A 20,551-nucleotide genomic window follows, 5' to 3' on the forward strand; every position below is an offset into this window, starting at 1 on the left:
TAAAATAAAAAAATCAGCCAATAGTATTTCAGTAGCTTTCATCCTATTGGCTGATTTGAATTTGAAGAATCAAATCAGCCAATAGATATGCAAGGTAGGCCATATTTAAACGCGTTACTTGCATTCAATATAAATTGTACGTCGCTGATCGTATGAAGAGGATCCTTCACGCACTATGGCTCCACGGTCGCCAGTCTTCAGTTCCACGGTTGCCGATCTTCAGTTCCGCAGTCTCCGGTCTTCAGTTCCGCTGTCCTGGATGAAGATAGAAGAGGCCCCCACGATGTAAGAAGATGTCACCATTTGGAAGAAGACTTCAACGCTGGACTTCAGGAACTGTGAGTACCTATCTGGGGGTTATACTTAGGCTTTTTTATTTTTTATTTTTTAGATTAGGGATTTTATCGGGCGGTAATAGAGCTGAATCCCCTTTTAAGGGCAATGCCCATACAAATGCCCCTTTAGGTGCAATGGGTAGCTTATTTTTTGTTTTTTATTTTGGGGGTTGGTTGGGTGGTGGGTTCTACTGTTGGGGGGACTTTTGTATTTTTTCTAGGTTAAAGAGCTGTTTAACTTAGGGCAATGCCCTACATAAGGCCCTACATAAGGCCCTTTTAAGGGCTATTGGTAGTTTAGTCTTAGATTAGGGGGTGTTTTTATTTTGGGGGAGCTATTTTATTTTATAGGGGTATTAGATTAGGTTTATTTTGGATAATTTGGTTTATTTTTTCTAATTGTAGACTTTTTTTTTGTAATTTTAATTTTAAGTATAGTAATTTAATCTTAGGTTTAATTTTTAAATTAAAGTTAGTTTTTTTTATTTTAGTTGTAATTTTGGATTTAATATTTTAATTGCAATTTAGGATTATTTTAATTTATATAATGGGGTTAATTTAGGGGGTGTTAGGTTAGGGGACTTAGTGATTAGTTGTTTGTATTGTGGGGGCATGGTGGATTAGGGGTTAATAGTTTAAAAAGCTAAATTTTGTTGTGGGGGCATGGCAGATTAGGGGGTTAATAGTTTACATAGCTAGATTGCGTTGTGGCAGTATGCCGGATTAGGGCCTTATACATTTATTATAAGTTGCGATAAGTTGCGGGGGAGGGATGGTGAATAGAGGGGTTTTGACGTGTCGGCTTAGATTTCAATGGAAAAAGGGTCTCACAAAGTACCTTTTTCCAAATTTACACCTGGTTGAGCTGGGTGTAATTTTTGTTAATGTATCGACAGCCTCAGACAGTTTAATAATGGTCTGCGTGGGCATTGGAAACCTGGTATAATTTAAAGATTAGCACCTTCTGATACTTTGTATGGGGCACGATAATGTTTTTAGCAGCCGGAGTTCGGTTGCTGAAATTGAGTTATAACGGGCCATTGGAAGCAGTCGGTGAACAATATCTCTTCTGACATTATATTTAATGCTTTGTGAGCACACACAAACCTAATTACGGCTTAATGGAAATGAGCTGTAAGTTGCCAAAAATGAAAAAAATCTATGTTACAAAAATAAAAAAGCTAAGTTACAAAAATAACTCCATTATCCAAAATAAAAAATAGTTATACCTAACACTAAACTACACGCTCCATAAATACCCCCCCCCCCAAATAAAAAAAAACCTAAACACTAACTCTAAAATAAATTACAATAGCCCTTAAAAGGGCTTTTTGTAGGACACTGAGCTAAAATGATCAAAGCTCTTTTGCATAAAAAACTTACAAACCTCCACCTACATTAAAGTTATCCCCACCCCCCAAAATAACAAAATCTAACTTTAAAAACCTAGCCTAAGAACTAAAATAAAAAAAGCCTATTCATAAAAACAAAAAAAAACAAAAAAGTGTACTCACATCTAATGGGGACCTCGGCTCTTCTTGATCCAATGATGGGCCCATCTTCATCCAAGGCCCATGCCCCAGGGGAGAGGCAGTTGAGGTGGACTTTGGTGGCCTCTTCCCCCGCCTCCGCTCTGCATCTTCTTCAACGGTGAGGCCCATCTTCATCCAAGGTCATATTTTGTAGGCCTTTATCTCCTAACACCCCCCCATAACTGTATGGGGGTTGATTATTAGGCCTTAATCAACTAACAACCCCTAATACCTGTATGGGGTTGATTAGGTGATTAATAATGGTAACTGTTTATTAGGCCTTTTGTCAACTAATCACCCTCCATACTTGTATGGGTGTTGATTAGGTGATTAATGATAGTTACCATTTATTAGGCCTTTATCAACTAACCACCCCTCATACCTGTATTAGAATTGATAAAATGATTAGGTTAGTGCAGCTTAGGGGTTAATAGTGCATGTATCTACAATTTTTTAAAATATGATGTATTCTTGTGTATGATGCATATTCTTTTAACTATTGTATATAAATCAATATGTATCTATTTTTTCTTGTATTTTTATTTTAAATATATATATATATATACACTGTATATATATAAATATTTTTTTTAATATATATTCATGTTACAAAAGGCATTAGTGTTATAATTGTATTATTGAATAACAGGCATGCAGTCATGTGATACTAAAATTATAAACTGTCTTTTATAACATAAATATCTATTTTAAAAATAAATTTTTATTTACAATAATAAATGCATCAAGCAAGAATATCTACATTTTAATTTATATATTCAAAAATTAAACTAATATTCATTATACATGACTATGCATATTTTAAGTATGTGGATATAATGTAGTCAGGTCTTGCATTGATATTCTATATTTAAATAGTTATGCATGTATAAGTGTTGATTATAAATTACAATGTGTTTCTGTAAGCTTGTTTTGTTTATTAGTAATAACATAGATATATATATTAATATATATTTATGTTATAGTAGTCAGTACCATTAAATTATATAGTTACATAGCAGGCATGCACTTACGTACTTCTATAATATTATACTGTATTTGATTAGCAATAATAAAACACAACAAGCAATATTAATTACATTTTAATGTATTTGCAAATATTTAAACATTATGCATTACATAATTTAAATATTGAAAATTTATGTGTAGAGCCTTAGCTTTTACAGTTAATTTTAGGTTATTGCAGATTAGGATTAAATGTTTAAATAAAATGCATAGTCATGTACAATGCATATTGTGTAAATTATTGTAGCTATCTTTAAATGGATTTAATGTTTGCTTAATATTATTTGAAACTTAAATATATATTTTCAAATATATATTTATGTTTGAAATAATAACAAGCAACCATTAAATTCCTTTTAAGATATCTCCAATACTTTAAATAATCTACATTGTACATGACAATGCATATTTTTTCATAGAGATGAGGTAAATGCCGGAGGACCGGCAAAACCTCTCTGGTCTATCCGGGTTCCTAAAACTAAGTGCCAGACCGGAATTGATCCCAGTTCCTCCTCTACTTAAAATTTGTGTGAAATACATTAACCCATTTTTCCCAGAAGGTAGCACCCCCAAACATGTGGCATCCCTAGGTGCCTCATCAAATTGCCAACAACATACTAAAAGACTGACTTGATCCCTTGCACCCTACTGGATCGACACTCCTTTTAAGTAGTGGCGTTCCGTGGATCCATTACCGATCCGGCACTGAGTGCCAAGAGGCCAGATGGGCTGAGAAGGTTTGGGGCTCAATTGTAGTCTGACACTGAATTCCAGGAGGCCAGATAGGCCGTGGAGGCTTTGCCGGTCCTCCGACGAACAGCCAGCGGCATTTTAGCGCATCTCTATGACACATTATTTAAACATTGATTATAACATTAGTGACATAGCTTCATAGTTATAATAAGGAGGTTTATTACCTATTGTATAGTTTATCATAGTTAGTTATTTTTTGAGAGTAGGCAGTTAGATGGGCGATACAGGGGAGTTGGTTACATATGATGTCACTGTAGGCGGTATTAGGGACTTAGTTGGGCAGTGCAGGGGAAGTGTAGGTTAGCTGTGACATAGGTGTAGGCAGTCAGTGGGAGGTATCTAGGTGGAGCAGGGGGAGGATAGCTTAAATATGATCAGGGATAGGCAAGGTGTCCATACATGGGCACTGGTGTCTGTGACTGGCCCTTGCAGTGTCCGCCGCCCATTTTGCTGCAGGGAGGGAGGAGTAGGACAGATGAATACTGGTCCTGACTCCTCCTTGACACACGCAATACCATGTTTTGCAGGGTTAGGGCCACGTCCACGTGATGCCGCTTAGTACTGGGAAAATGACCCTGAGTGAGACTGAGAGGGAAGATTCAAGAAGCAAGCTTCCACTGTGTCCCTGGAGCTTTATATGCAAAGGTAAAGCACTTTAACCAGCAACTGAGGTTTATTATAAGTAGTATTTAAATAGAAAGAAAAGATATAGTAAGGTTGTGATTCACAAACTTAGTATATCTTTTCTTTCTGATTAAATAATAGGAAAGGGAGAAATTGTAGTGTGAATAAAGTTAGTGGCTTGTCAAGAGACTGCTAGCGATATTGGGTGATAAGTTATGGAATAAATAAAGCCTTAATTAAATACTGGATGTGTATCTGCATCTGTATAATAACACCCAGCACTATACAAAGACACAGAAGTGACACTGGCACATGGGTATAGCCAGAGGAGGTCTGGTTATAGGATCAGTGGTATCTGCATCAGTATAATAACACTCAGCACTATATAATGATGTTTTAAATTTGAAATGTACCTTGGTGTCCTTCACTAAGGTCTTTACTTTGGAAAATGTCCACCACAGCCTTGGTTCGTGCCTATCCCTGAGTGTGACGTAGTTATAGGCATTCAGGGGGAGTTAGCAAGGTGTGCTAGTGGGAGTAGCCTGCACTTGCGAGAAGGGTAGTGGCCATGTTTGTCTCTCTGGCTATTAGCTGCCGAGACAACATTGCCTATGCTAGTTAGAGTAGATGTTGTAAAACAATATTTGAAGTGTGCCTACATGGAAAATAGTTTTAGTTTCAATGAGCGTACTGTTTGCGCCATGTGTGCCCACTTCAAAAAGGCCCCCAGCAGTAAAATGCAGACGAGCGGCGATGTTGTCGATGTGGGCAGTGATGTCATGCTACAATTGACTTCTATGAGAGAGACTTTGCCGCTCAAAGGCATAGATTGGATACGTCCCTTTTTGTAGAACATGTTTTGAACATTCGATGTTTTGAACATTGGGGCCAGAGACAGGACTAATATGGCAGATATATCAGAATTCAGAGGCCATGCAATTTTTTCCCTTTGAGTCTCATATTAAGGACCTTTAACTATTCCTTAGAAAATACTGCCAAATAACTAACAACTAATTCATGTTTTTGTTTATTATAACAGTATGTGCCCCATTAAGCATATGGAAAATGGATATGATACATTAATAATGATAGATTATGATGTACATAATAAATGGGACCAATCTACTTAAAAGTCTTTCGCCTAGATTTAGAGTTTTGTCGGTAAAGACCCGCGGTGTTAACAAGCCTTTTTTTCCAGCGCACCCTTAAGACAACGCTGTTATTACGAGTTGTCTGAATGGCTGCGTTAGCGTCAGAAAAGGGAGCATTGAGCATAATTTAGCTCCACTTCAACCCTCAATACCAGCGTTGCTTACGGTAGCGGTAAGCTGGAAAAACGTGCTCGTGTATGATATCCCCATAGGAAACAATGGGGCTGAGCTGGCTGCAAAAAAAAACTAACACCTGCAAAAAAGCAGCGTTCAGCTCCTAACGCAGCCCCATTGTTTCCTATGGGGAAACACTCTCTAAGTCTATACCTAACACCCTAACATGAACCCCGAGTCTAAACACCCCTAACCTTACACTTATTAACCCCTAATCTGCCGCCCCCGCTATCGCTGACACCTGCATTATATTATTAACCCCATATCTGCCGCTCCGGACACTGCCGCCACCTACATTATAGCTATCAACTCCTAATCTGCTGTCCCTAACATCGCCAACACCTATATTATATTTATTACCCCCTAATCTGCCCCCCCCCCCCCAACGTCGCCGCCACCTACCTACACTTATTAACCCCTAATCTGCTGGCTGGACATCGCCGCCACTATAATAAATGTATTAACCCCTAAACCGCCGCGCTCCCGCCTCGCAAACACTATAATACATTTTATTAACCCCTAATCTGCCCTCCCTAACATCGCCTCCACCTAACTACAATTATTAACCCCTAATCTCCCGCCGCCAACGTCGCTGCTACTAAAATAAAGTTATTAACCCCTAAACCTAACAACCCCTAAGTTAAATATAATTTAAATAAAACAAAATAAATTTACTATAATTAAATAAATTATTCCTATTTAAAACTAAATACTTACCTATAAAACAAACCCTAATATAGCTACAATATAACTAATAGTTACATTGTAGCTATTTTAGGATTTACATTTATTTTACAGGCAACTTTGTATTTATTTTAACTAGGTACAATAGCTATTAAATAGTTAATAACTATTTAATAGCTACCTAGTTAAAATAATTACAAAATTACCTGTAAAATAAATCCTAACCTAAGTTACAAATACACCTAACACTACACTATCAATAAACTAATTAAATAAATTACCTACAATTAGCTAAACTAAAATACAATTAAATAAACTAAACTATAATACAAAAAAACACTAAATTACAGAAAATAAAAAAAATTACAAGAAGTTTAAACTAATTACACCTAATCTAAGCCCCATAATAAAATAAAAAAGCCCCCCAAAATAATAAAATGCCCTACCCTATTCTAAATTACAAAGAAATCAGCTCTTTTACCAGCCATTAAAAGGGCTTTTTGCTGGGCATTGCCCCAAAGTAATCAGCTCTTTTACTTGTAAAAAAAAAAATACAATACCCCCCAACATTAAAGCCCATCACCCACATACCCCTACTCTAAAACCCACCCAAACCCCCCCTTAAAAAAACCTAACACTAGCCCCCTGAAGATCTTCCTACCTTGAGTCGTCTTCACTCAGCTGAGCCGAGTTCTTCATCCAAGCGGGGCAGAAGAGGTCCTCCATCCGATTGAAGTCTTCATCCAAGTAGGGCAGAAGAGGTCTTCCATCTGATTGAAGTCTTCATCCAAGTGGAATCTTCTATCTTCATCCATCTGGAGCAGAGCGCCAGCATCCTAAAGACCTCCGACGCGGAACATCCATCCTTGCCGACGACTTCCCAACAAATGACGGTTCCTTTAAATGATGTCATCCAAGATGGCGTCCCTCGAATTCCGATTGGCTGATAGGATTCTATCAGCCAATCGGAATTAAGGTGGGAAAATTCTGATTGATTGATTCAATCAGCCAATCAGATTGAAGTTCAATCCGAATGGCAGATTGGATCAGCCAATCCGATTGATCTCACATTCTATTGGCTGTTCCGATCAGCCAATAGAATGCAAAGTCAATCCGATTAGCTGATCCAATCATTTTGGGGGGCTTTTTTATTTTATTAAAGGGCTTAGATTAGGTGTAATTAGTTTAAACTTCTTGTATTTTTTATTTTCTGTAATTTAGTGTTTTTTTTTTTTTGTATTATAGTTTATTTTATTTAATTGTATTTTAGTTTAGCTAATTGTAGGTAATTTATTTAATTAATTTATTGATAGTGTAGTGTTAGGTGTATTTGTAACTTAGGTTAGGATTTATTTTACAGGTAATTTTGTAATTATTTTAACTAGGTAGCTATTAAATAGTTATTAACTATTTAATAGCTATTGTACCTAGTTAAAATAAATACAAAGTTGCCTGTAAAATAAATATAAATCCTAAAATAGCTACAATGTAACTATTAGTTATATTGTAGCTATATTAGGGTTTATTTTATAGGTAAGTATTTAGTTTTAAATAGGAATAATTTATTTAATTATAGTAAATTTATTTCGTTTTATTTAAATTATATTTAACTTAGGGGGGTGTTAGGTTTAGGGTTAGACTTAGGTTTAGGGGTTAATAACTTTATTATAGTAGCGGCGACATTGGGGGCGGAATATTAGGGGTCAATAATTGTAGTTAGGTGGTGGCGATGTTAGGGAGGGCAGATTAGGCGTTAATAAAATTTATTATAGTGTTTGCGAGGCGGGAATGCGGCGGTTTAGGGGTTAATACATTTATTATAGTGGCGGCGATGTCCGGTCGGCAGATTAGGGGTTAATAAGAGTAGGTAGGTGGCGGCGATGTTGGGGGGGCAGATTAGGGGTTAAATTTTTTTATTATAGGGTTTGGGATGTGGGGGGGCCTCGGTTTAGGGGTTCATAGGTAGTTTATGGGTGTTAGTGTACTTTATAGCACTGTAGTTATGAGCTTTATGTTCCGGCGTTAGCCCATAACTCACTTCTTCCAAGACTCGTAATACCAGCGTTAGGCAAATCCATAGAAAAGATAGGATACGCAATTGACGTAAGGGGATTTGCGGTAACCTTGAGTCGCGGAAAGAAAGTGAGCGGTAGACCCTTTCCTGCCTGACTCTAAATACCAGCGGGCTTAAAAAGCAGCGTTAGGACCCCTTAACGCTGCTTTTTAACCCTAATGCAGAACTCTAAATCTAGGCATTTATCTTTTTACCATTATCATTCCCATCCCACCTTTACTATTTTCTTAACCACTATCCCTTCTTCCTCTCCCACTAATGTTTACAATTACTTATCTTATTCTTTCCTAACTTTAATTCCCCTTACAATATATATGGTTTCTCCTTCATTCTTCATGTGATCAGGTGATCACAATCTAAAATGGATTCTGCTGCAAAAAGTCCTCAGCCACAAACATGTTTTCAATAGAAAAGCTGTTTGAAATTTATTTTTGGTTGTTAAATACCTGCTATTGGGATAGAAACTGAGAATCCAATCGATACTGACATATATAATAGCTCTTTCACACCACTTAATTCTAAATGGAATACTTGCAAATAAGAACAAAAATTGTCTTTTTCAAACCTTAGCAAGTGCCTTTGGACTGCAAATTTGATAAGTGTAAAATATTATAAAAAATCTCTTCACTAGTATCAGAAAATGGATTGTCATTACTTAGGCTCTATATTACAAAAAAGTGAACTGAAAATGCACCTGTGGCACTAAAGACCAGCCAAAAAAACTTAATTGTGATCGCATGAAAAGGGAAAGTGCTCTTTTTGGGCTGAAAACAAACCAGCTAATATATTATGATCAACCCCTATATGTTCAAAGAAAATTCTGTCCCTTTAACTTTCATTCAAAATAGTGAAAATTAACTAAACCAGCTATATGCTAGGAAATGATTTTGTAGAGCATTGGCCAAGCTCATTTACAGCTAGCCTAACTGGCTACAATGATGGAAGATAAGATAAACAAATTTACCAGGATTTTCAAAAAGCAAAACATAAAAACATTGTCAGTTTTTAATTCTTTATTTTAGATTTAGGTCTTATGCAAGTCATTACATTACACTGTTAATGGAAATCATTAACACAATTATTCCCTGTTTAACAATTGTTTGTCTATATTGTAAAAGACTTTGACCTGCTTTTGATTTTATCTATAAACCAACTCCCAAGCAAAGTAAATAGTTTTGTTTATCTTTTGGATAAGAGATTGGCTAGCCATATGGCTGTTAGAAATATATGTGAAACCTTTACTTTAGGCAAAATATTTACTCGCACTGACTGTTAAAAAAACAAACAAAGTTAAATACCATCTGGGAAATACCATCAATATTTTCAGTTGTGTCTTTAATAATACAGCTTCACCTGCTGTTTTTATGGGTTACTCATTTCTATATTATGGCTTTGATTACAATCTATCAGAGATTTGCTCCAAAAATGTTTTTTTTTCCAACTGAGTTTCTTGAGTGATCACAATGCTATATTGTTTCATTTGTTAAAACACTGCTGTTATGAATGTATTTCCTGTGTAAAGTACCTATTTTTGAAATACAAAATAGGAGCTCTCCCAAAAGCCAATTCATAACTCTTAAAGGGACACTCAAGTCAAAATTAAACTTCATGATTCAGAGGCAGCATGCAATTTTAAACAACTTTCCAATTTACTTCCATTAACAAAATGTGCACAGTCTTTTTATATTTACACTTTTTGAGTCACCAACTCCTACTGAGCATGTGCAAGAATTTACTGCATATACGTATATGCATTTGTGATTGGCTGATGGCTGTCACATGATACAGGGGGAGTGGAAATAGACATAACTTTGCAATTTATTTAACAAAATTCTACTACTCATTTGAAGTTCAGACTAAGTGCTATTGCATTGTCTTCTTATCATGCATTTGTTGATTATGCAAATCTACAGTGTTGACTGGTCCTTTAAGGTTACAGGATACCTCTATTCATGTAACCCCTTTATTCACTTGTTCACAAGAGTGCCTTTCAAAGTGCCTGTACCTACATTACTGAACTCATGATCACAAATGTTCACTCAAGATTACAAGTTCGCTAATGTAGCTATATGGCACCCTCATGAATGAGTTTCGACCCATTCATTAAGGCACAATCTCTTAGGAAGATATAAAGCAACAAGTCAGTGGGTTCACAATTTACAGTTTAAAGAATCTATATATGTATGCATATTTGTATGTGTGTGTGTATATATCTGTGTTTGTATGTCTATGTATGTTTGTGTGCACATACACTGCACAAACTGAGACACATATTGGTCCTATGGTGCGATGTGTGTATGTATGTATATATATATATATATATATATATATATATATATATATATATATACAAACTGTGCTCAGGGGGATATCAATTAAATGATTACATATAGAAGAAAGACATGTGGGACTAGGAGAAACCCACATAAAGTTCCCTTTATCCGGCACCAGAGTATAAGGTGACCTTCCCACTTAATAGTTCCATTTGGGGAAATAGATTCCTCATAAAGTTTCCAAATATAATAGACAAAGAAGACCAGTGAAAATATGTCATATACTCTACAAATAACTGATAATTCTTACACTTAATGATACGTTAATTGCTACCATTATAATACATAAGCATATCTATATACGAATGTGGGCCCACTTTAAACCTGAAAAACCTCCATAAGTTAATAAAACATATGTTGCAATGCAGTCCCAATACGTTGTATCCCAAACTATATCCAAAACTGTAAATCCAGCATAATGATGATATTATCTGTATGGGTAGTCATCTGGTATTTAAAGGGACAGTTTACTCAAAAAATGTCTCCCCTTTGATTTGTTCCCAATGATCCACTTTACCTGCTGGAGTGTATTAAATTGTTTACAAGTAGCTCCTTTACCCTTATATTGGCATTTGAAATAGTTGATTTAGCATGTGGTATCCCCACCTATTCTGAAAGTTTGTGGCCGCAGGTTCCAGCTATAGATAAGCTTTGTAAACACAGCCAGCAGAAGAAACTACACTCCAAGTGGGATATAGCAAAGATAAGGTAATACAATGTTGATTTTCAATTGTTCTCTCCAAGTACTGGTAATTGTTTTATGGAAAGATATAAGATAAAGAAGCAGGTATATGTACACAGTGTGATAAAGTAATGAGATCTGATTATACCTACAAGCTCAACCCATTTTATTAGGTTGTGGCTTCAAAACACAAAATCAGAGCTTTAATATACATAAAAAAACATAAAAAGCTATTTTTCATACATTTTTTCTCTGCAGTTGGTAAAAAAAAGCAATTGTAAACACATTAAGCGAAAAACCATTTTTCAGTATACTGTCCCTTTAATAGGGCAATCTTCAAACATTCATAACTGTGTGGGAGAAAGAGGGACTTATTGCTCACGGGATCAAAGAACAAACAATAAATGCAGTTACTTGCATATTACATGAGTTCATCACAGGTAGGTATATCCATAATAGGAGCAGTTCATAAGACCCCAAGATTTTACGGCAGAATTTAATGAGGACGCCAACCTCGCTAGGTAACCATACTCATCTCCTGTGGTGATAGTATAAATTATTGCAGATAAATTTCTGCGCCTACCTTGATTGTAGTTTCTCTCTGCGGCTCACCTCTGTGCCCCCTTGGGGAATACCACTGTTGCTGCTTCTGTAAATCCTATAGTCGAAGATAATTTTGTGATTCCACTGTGAGCGTGCCTGTCTCTCAGCCACTGGCTGTATATCTGGTAAGCGTTGTTTGAGGGCTCAGCTGTAACCCTCTCACAGATTGATTACTCTTTGCTTTGCAACACGCGTTTCACTCTTGTTGGTGAATCATATTAGGGCTTCATCTGGCTTCATATATAGATATGCTTATGTATTATCATGATAGCAATTAAAGTATCATTAAGTGTAAGAATTATTAGTTATTTGTAGAGTATATGACATATTTTCAATTATCTTCTTTGTCTACTATATTTGGGAACTTTATGAGGAATCTATTTCCCCATATTTACCTATTTAGTGGGAAGGTCACCTTATACTCTGGTGCCGGATAAAGGGAACTTTATGTGGGTTTCTCCTAGGCCCATATGTCTTTCTTCTATATGTAATCATATATATTTTTACTAAATTTTTATATTTTATTATGTGTTTTACTGTGTTTTTACCATAAATATTTTACATTCCATGCTCTCCACATAGTAGAAAATGTTCTTAGTATTATATATATATGTAGAAGGTGTAGTAGCACTCCAGCTTCAAATAGCTCAGTTGAGCTCTCCTTGCCCCGGGTGCACTTCAAGAGTATAGATAAAGCAGCAAAGAGGAAGTCACTCATTTTTTATTTAAACCCATGTTTGTATTTGTATATTGCTCCTAACAATCTGTTTTGCTTGTGTTTTTAACTTTCACTATGTTTTTAACTTTCACTTGGCTTACACTACTGAGCTTCTGGTTGCTATGCCAACGGGGCTTGACATTGTGTCATGTGACGTGGTTTTACTTCCGGGTGCCAGGGTGTTTACCACACTGATTGTTTGCTGTGCATGGGGTATTTAAGGGGAGTGAGTATACTGTTTCACACTGTGCTGTTTTTTGAGAAAGGGGTAACACCCGAAACGTCAAAATAAATACTTTACTTTTTTGCAAGACCCTGTGAGTGACTTCCTCTTTGCTGCTTTATATATATATATATATATATATATATATATATATATATATATATATATATATATATATATATATATATATATATATATAACATTTGTTCACAAGCGATATCGGGTTTTCACAATCGTTTGCGTGCAGGTTATTAAGTGGTGAAAATAAATGCTTGAGCGCAATCTCAATTTAGGCTAGAATGATTACCGTGACTTCAGAGCTCTGGCTAACTGTTTCACGAAACAAAAAAGTTGCACAAAACACATCAAAAATACATTACAAAGTATAGTTGCACTCATAATAATACCATCAAATAAAAATTATTCACAAAAAAATATTGCACACAAAAGTTATAAAGGCTCAAAGATAGGAAGTCTCAGGTGTTAGGAAACAAAAGGCAGGCAAAGGGCTTTAACATTGAGATACATACATATACATCTCTACAGATGGAAATGTATATATTTATATATGTCTATATATGTGTACAGATGTATTTATGTATTTATATGTGCATATATGTATTTACAGACAGATATACACATATAAACACATACACACATATGTACACATACAGTATATATAAGTGCATTGGAGCTCTTAGCAGTTTGGTAGATAAATGCATTAAAAAAATATATTTATGCAATATTCATGTTTAATAAAGTGTTTTACTTTGTATTTACTGTACATTTTTTACATTCCTATGTTCTGCACGTAGCAGAATATGTTCTAAGTATTTATAAATATATATTCTTTTATATATATCTGTATATATCTATAACCGATACCTGGGTCCCTAATACAGCCATACAAACGCAAGTTCTCAATCAAACATACTGGGAACAAGTGAAGGGTGCACAGACTTAAACAAAGGTTGATTACATAAGCCTGTGCACCCTTCACTTGTTTCCAGTTTGTTTGATTGAGAGCTTGCATTTGTATGGCTGTATTAGGGACCCAGGTTTTGGGAGAGACCTTGACGTGGTACCTGGGCTTGTCCCATTTGTCCAGATGCGGTAACTAACTCTTCCAGTTTTGCCTTTAGTCTTAGCTGAGAGCTTATAAGTGTCATTTTCCCTATAGGCTTTGCACCCAGGCCTGTCTGGGTTAACCACCTGGGACTCTGGAGACAGCACAGCTGAGCATGTTGCAGGTTCATAGGATGTGTACCCAGTCCAATCTGAGTGCAGTCTCCTTTGGTTTTATATATATATATATGTATAGATATTGTACCAAAATACCATCAGATATATGTAGAAATATGTAGAATATTATGTGCAGAAAAATGGAATGCAAAATGCTAAATATTCATATTTTCATGTCGGGTTAGCCCACATGAGAATATGTGATCAGGTGTTTTTTTGCTCCATTGACTTCTATGGGGGAATAGGTTATCGTGCGCAAGATATTCTTAGTTTGGCTTTTACTTCTAGTGCAATAAGTGCTCTAGCGATAGTTCTAAATAGTGCTCCATTTGTAATCTAGCCCTTAATATTATTCAGTTCGCTATTTAAAATTGCACATGCACAAATCAGAGTGTGTAAGTGGGAAAACTTATTCACGAGTCGATCGTGATTGGAGAAACTTAACATACAAAAATATACATGCAATAGGTGGGCGGAGCTTTGTGAACATTTTTGGCTCCTAACAAATAATGAATATTTAAATGTTTCATGTACTTCTTACAAGCTTAAAGGTGTGGGACCAATTACAGGATGGTTCTTTGGTATGTAGCAATACGTAATACAAATTATGTATCAGGTCTATATTGTCCATTTAACTGAAAACATTCTCTGTCAAGCAGGGATTTTTTATTGAAATCATGCTTGTGATAGCAACAAGCTAAGGATACAATTATGGTATAATAGATCTCACAAAATGTAATAGCTGTAACAATTATTTTGATTCTCTTGCAATGTGACTGCTGCATATTTGAGTAGCTCATGTTTAATCACACACAGGTGCTGTTGCTAGAAATAGGCTTTTTATTATGCTCTATCACTGGAAAAATGCTTATAATGTTGCCCTTGGACTCTAAATGGAAAATAAATGTCTGGTCTTGTAGAATTCTTGAACTGCCTGCATTTTCTTTTACCTAATAGTTTGTAGTATGTCTGTAGTCTATGGGGATGTATTTCAGAGTTTTTTCACGGACATTTATTTATATTTGCACCCATATGTCCAATTATTTTTGTCTTTTTGAATGTCAAGAAAGCCAAATTGGATTCAATATTTCCCAAAATCTTTTCTGTATATGATGCACACATATAGATATACTGTACCTCCTTCTTAATAAACTGGAAGGACTGAAATTCATTAAGTGTACAGATGATTTATGTCATTATAAGACATACAGTATATTGGCACTATTGCATATGCAGGGTGTTCTCATGACTTTTTCATACTAAGTGAGTGAAGACTTTTTGCAGAGATGTGTAGCATGCGTAATGGCTGCTTATGTATATCTGTGTATCTATAGTATAGATTCTATACATTATTTGGCTATCTATCTATCTATCTATCTATCTATCTATCTATCTATCTATCTATCTATCATCATAATCTATCATCTATCTATCAATCTAAACATCTGTCACCAGGGTTATTTTTGCTGGGGAATTGTATTTAGGGATATTTACAATAATTTTGTCATATAATAAGTGGTTAAGGCTAAATAGCATTGGAAACATTTCACCGAAGTACAATAAGCACCAGTGTAATAGTTAATAGGATTATAGAATCTCTGGAGGTCAGGTCTTATTTAGTGACCAAACAATTAGTAAATTAAAGTGGTCACTAAAATGGAGACATCATGCAAAAAGCTCATCTCACTAGAGTTCTATAGTGGTCCATTATACCAACATAGTATGTAGCTGAGATTTAAATTATGTATTTTTCCTAGTTGTGGCTGGTCAACTTGGATATTATTTCCATATCTATACATTTGAATTACTTTATCTTTCATGTCTGTAGAATGAACCCTATTTTCCTTCAGATTAAAAACAATGATCTTTCAAGAGTGGGCTTTTTAAAAAGAAAATGTAACTGCTTCTCAAACTGTTCACAGTTAGACTCAGTTGTAAGAAAAAATGTGTTCTTTTATAATAAAAAAGCTTCCCATACAGCTCAATGACACAGTGACCTATGCACAATTTTCTACTGCCTCAGCTCATTCTCTTGCCTCATCAAGTCTAAATCCTGTTGTTCTTTAAATTCTGGACATGCTAATAACAGTTTTTATTATTATTATTATTATTATTATTATTATCATTAAAACAGAGGAGCACATTTGATCTGTATGAATATTAGTTGCTTCAATATACCTTTTTTTGGCTTGTCAGTGGAATTTGTCTACTTTCTCTCCACAACACCAGATACAAATGCTCTACAGCTGTTTGTACAAGACTTCTTAAAGGGATATTCTGGTCACAATTTAAATGCACATAGATTAATTACATATTTGAATAGAAACATATTTGTGTTATAGATGTATTGGCAAAAATGTTTCTAGTAAAAGTTATCACTGTTTTAGTGTTAGCATTTTTTCTGCATGTGCATGTGAAGCATAGCTAGATATTCTCAGTGCAGTAGCATTTTAAATATTGCAGCTGCTCAGAGCACAAGTGGAGCTTCTACCATGTCAGCAAATAACAAATTGAATAATTACTATTTGGGTCAAGCACCTCAGGCCCTCTGAGAAAGTACTGTGCTTAAAATGCTGGTGCACAGTGCATACTTAAATGCATCCATGTAGATTCCAATTTTTGCTCAAATGTCCCTTTAATTATCATAAAAGTCTTAGGCCTAGATTTAGAGTTGGGCGGTAGCCGTGAAAACCAGCGTTAGGCTCCTAACGCTGGTTTTGGGCTACCGCCGGTATTTGGAGTCAGTCGGGAAAGGGTCTAACGCTCACTTTCCAGCCGCGACTTTTCCATACCGCAGATCCCCTTACGTCATTTGCGTATCCTATCTTTTCAATGGGATCTTTCTAACTCCGGTATTTAGAGTCGTGTCTGAAGTGAGCGTTAGAAATCTAACGACAAAACTCCAGCCGCAGAAAAAAGTCAGTAGTTAAGAGCTTTCTGGGCTAACGCCGGTTTATAGAGCTCTTAACTACTGTGCTCTAAAGTACACTAACACCCATAAACTACCTATGTACCCCTAAACCGAGGTCCCCCCACATCGCCGCCACTCGATTAAATTTTTTTAACCCCTAATCTGCCGACCGCCACCTACGTTATACTTATGTACCCCTAATCTGCTGCCCCTAACACCGCTGACCCCTATATTATATTTATTAACCCCTAATCTGCCCCCCACAACGTCGCCTCCACCTGCCTACACTTATTAACCCCTAATCTGCCGTCCGCACGCCACCGCCAGCTACATTATAGCTATGTACCCCTAATCTGCTGCCCCTAACACCGCCGACCCCTTTATTATATTTATTAACCCCTAATCTGCCCCCCACAACGTCGCCTCCACCTGCCTACACTTATTAACCCCTAATCTGCCGAGCGGACCGCACCGCTATTATAATAAAGTTATTAACCCATAATCTGCCTCACTCCCGCCTCAATAACCCTATAATAAATAGTATTAACCCCTAATCTGCCCTCCCTAACATCGCCGACACCTAACTTCAAGTATTAACCCCTAATCTGCCGATCGGAGCTCACCGCTACTCTAATACATTTTTTAACCCCTAAAGCTAATATTAACCCTAACCCTAACACCCCCCTAAGTTAAATATAATTTTATTCTAACTAAATAAATTAACTCTTATTAAATAAATGATTCCTATTTAAATCTAAATACTTAACTGTAAAATAAACCCTAATATAGCTACAATATAAATTATAATTATATTATAGCTATTTTAGGATTAATATTTATTTTACAGGCAACTTTGTATTTATTTTAACCAGGTACAATAGCTATTAAATAGTTAAGAACTATTTAATAGTTAAAATAGTTAAAATAATTACAAAATTACCTGTAAAATTAAACCTAACACTACACTATCAATAAATTAATTAAATACAATATCTACAATTATCTACAATTAAACCTAACACTACACTATCAATAAATTAATTAAATACAATACCTACAAATAACTACAATTAAATAAACAAACTAAAGTACAAAAAATAAAAAAGAACTAAGTTACAAAAAATAAAAAAATATTTACAAACATTAGAAAAATATTACAACAATTTTAAACTAATTACACCTACTCTAAGCCCCCTAATAAAATAACAAAGCCCCCCAAAATAAAAAATGCCCTACCCTATTCTAAATTAAAAAAGTTCAAAGCTCTTTTACCTTACCAGCCCTGAACAGGGCCCTTTGCGGGGCATGCCCCAAAGAATTCAGCTCTTTTGCCTGTAAAAAAAACACATACAATACCCCCCCCCCAACATTACAACCCACCACCCACATACCCCTAATCTAACCCAAACCCCCCTTAAATAAACCTAACACTAAGCCCCTGAAGATCTTCCTACCTTATCTTCACCATACCAGGTTCACCGATCGGTCCTCGAAAGTTTTGATCCAAGCCCAAGCGGGGGGCTGAAGAGTGACGTCCATCCTCGGGCTGAAGTCTGGATCCAAGCGGCGGCTGAAGAAATCCATCATCGGGCTGAAGTCGGAAGTCCATCATCGGGATGAAGTCTTCTATCAAGCCGCATCTTCAATCTTCTTTCTTCTGGAGCGGAGCGGAGCCATCTTCTTCCAAGCCAACGCGGAACATCCTCTTCAACCGACGCCTACTCGCCGAATGACGGTTCCTTTAAATGACGTCATCCAAGATGGCGTCCCTCGAATTCCGATTGGCTGATAGGATTCTATCAGACAATCGGAATTAAGGTAGGAATATTCTGATTGGCTGATGGAATCAGCCAATCAGAATCAAGTTCAATCCGATTGGCTGATCCAATCAGACAATCAGATTGAGCTCGCATTCTATTGGCTGATCGGAACAGCCAATATAATGCGAGCTCAATCTGATTGGCTGATTGGATCAGCCAATCGGATTGAACTTGATTCTGATTGGCTGATTCCATCAGCCAATAAGAATATTCCTACCTTAATTCCGATTGGCTGATAGAATCCTATCAGCCAATCGGAATTCGAGGGACGCCATCTTAGATGACGTCATTTAAAGGAACCGTCATTCGTCATTCAGTCGTCGGCCAGGATGGATGTTGGGTTGTAATGTTGGGGGGGGTATTGTATGTTTTTTTTTTACAGGCAAAAGAGCTGAGCTTCTTGGGGCATGCCCCGCAAAGGGCCCTCTTCAGGGCTGGTAAGGTAAAAGAGCTTTGAACTTTAGTAATTTAGAATAGGGTAGGGCATTTTTTTATTTTGGGGGGCTTTGTTATTTTATTAGGGGGCTTAGAGTAGGTGTAAGTAGTTTAAAATTGTTGTAATATATTTCTAATGTTTGTAAATATTTTTTTATTTTTTGTAACTTAGTTCTTTTTTATTTTTTGTACTTTAGTTAGTTTATTTCATTGTATTTATTTGTAGGAATTGTATTTAATTTATTTATTGATAGTGTAGTGTTAGGTTTAATTGTAGATAATTATAGGTATTTTATTTGATTAATTTATTGATAGTGTAGTTTTAGGTTTAATTGTAACTTAGGTTAGGATTTATTTTACAGGTAAATTTGTAATTATTTTAACTATTTTAGCTATTAAATAGTTCTTAACTATTTAATAGCTATTGTACCTGGTTAAAATAAATACAAAGTTGCCTGTAAAATAAATATTAATCCTAAAATAGCTATAATATAATTATAATTTATATTGTAGCTATATTAGGATTTATTTTACAGGTAAGTATTTAGCTTTAAATATGAATAATTTATTTAATAAGAGTTAATTAATTTCGTTAGATTAAAATTATATTTAATTTAGGGGGTGTTAGTGTTAGGGTTAGACTTAGCTTTAGGGGTTAATACATTTATTAGAATAGCGGTGAGCTCCAATCGGCAGATTAGGGGTTAATAATTGAAGTTAGGTGTCGGCGATGTTAGGGAGGGCAGATTAGGGGTTAATACTATTTATTATAGGGTTAGTGAGGCTGATTAGGGGTTAATAACTTTATAATAATAGCGGTGCGGTCTGGTCGGCAGATTAGGGGTTAATAAGTGTAGGCAGGTGGAGGCGACATTGTGGGGGGCAGATTAGGGTTTAATAAATATAATATAGGGGTCGGCGGTGTTAGGGGCAGCAGATTAGGGGTACATAGTGATAATGTAAGTAGCGACGGTTTACGGAGCGGCAGATTAGGGGTTAATAATAATATTCAGGGGTCAGCGATAGCGGGGGTGGCAGAATAGGGGTTAATAAGTGTAAGGTTAGGGGTGTTTAGACTCGGGGTACATGTTAGAGTGTTAGGTGCAGACGTAGGAAGTGTTTCCCCATAGCAAACAATGGGGCTGCGTTAGGAGCTGAACGCGGCTTTTTTGCAGGTGTTAGGTTTTTTTTCAGCTCAAACAGCCCCATTGTTTCCTATGGGGGAATCGTGCAC

The sequence above is a fragment of the Bombina bombina genome, chromosome 4 (genome assembly GCF_027579735.1).
Source record: "Bombina bombina isolate aBomBom1 chromosome 4, aBomBom1.pri, whole genome shotgun sequence".
NCBI classification, from domain to species: domain Eukaryota; kingdom Metazoa; phylum Chordata; class Amphibia; order Anura; family Bombinatoridae; genus Bombina; species Bombina bombina.